Raw genomic sequence first — 871 nt, forward strand, 5'->3', positions numbered from 1 at the left:
TTAATTTATGATCAAACAAATATTTAAAGATATTTTTTTTAAATATGATTCATAATTTATGATCACGCGCGAAATTTTGTGGTCAAACAGATATTTAATGACAATTTTTTAAAATGTGATTCATAATTTATGGTCAAACACTAACTAATTAAGAAAAAACAATAAGGAATTACCCAGATTTGTTTCATTTATGTGACACATTTTTTTAAGGGTAAATCACATAAATCCCACTAGTTTAGGTCTTAATTACTAAGATTTCCAATAGTTTCAAATATTACTTCCTCTATCATATTTCATGATTAGGATACATGAGTCTGAATCCATGAGATACATGTATCTGTCGAATTTTAGAATTGAGATACAAAATTTATTTATTTAAATTAATTGGTTGTAACTTATTTCCTTAATTAGAGGAGTAATTGAGGATTTTCAAAATACATAGATAATTATTATTATTCTTTGAAATAGTAAATTCATTAATATAATTAATATAAGATAAAAACATGTATATCTTGGTAATGTAATTTGATTAATTTCAAATTATTACTCTTAAAATAATAAATTCATTAATTTGATGTATCTATTATCAATATATGGTGTATCCAACAAACTAAACATTTAGATACATGAGTGTCATACAAGTACATTCATATGTATCATAGAAGTATCTAGCATTAATTTCATGTATTTGTTATACGTATCTAGTATTAATTTTATGTATATATATATATATCTAATATTACTTTCATGTATCTTTTATATGTATCTAGTATGAATTTGATGTATCAAGTATCAATTGCATATGTTATATCCAAAAACATGTATCTCGAATACATAGTAAACATATACATCTAATTATGTGTATCTAAAT

This window comes from Solanum tuberosum, unplaced genomic scaffold (assembly GCF_000226075.1).
Source record: "Solanum tuberosum cultivar DM 1-3 516 R44 unplaced genomic scaffold, SolTub_3.0 scf00174, whole genome shotgun sequence".
NCBI classification, from domain to species: domain Eukaryota; kingdom Viridiplantae; phylum Streptophyta; class Magnoliopsida; order Solanales; family Solanaceae; genus Solanum; species Solanum tuberosum.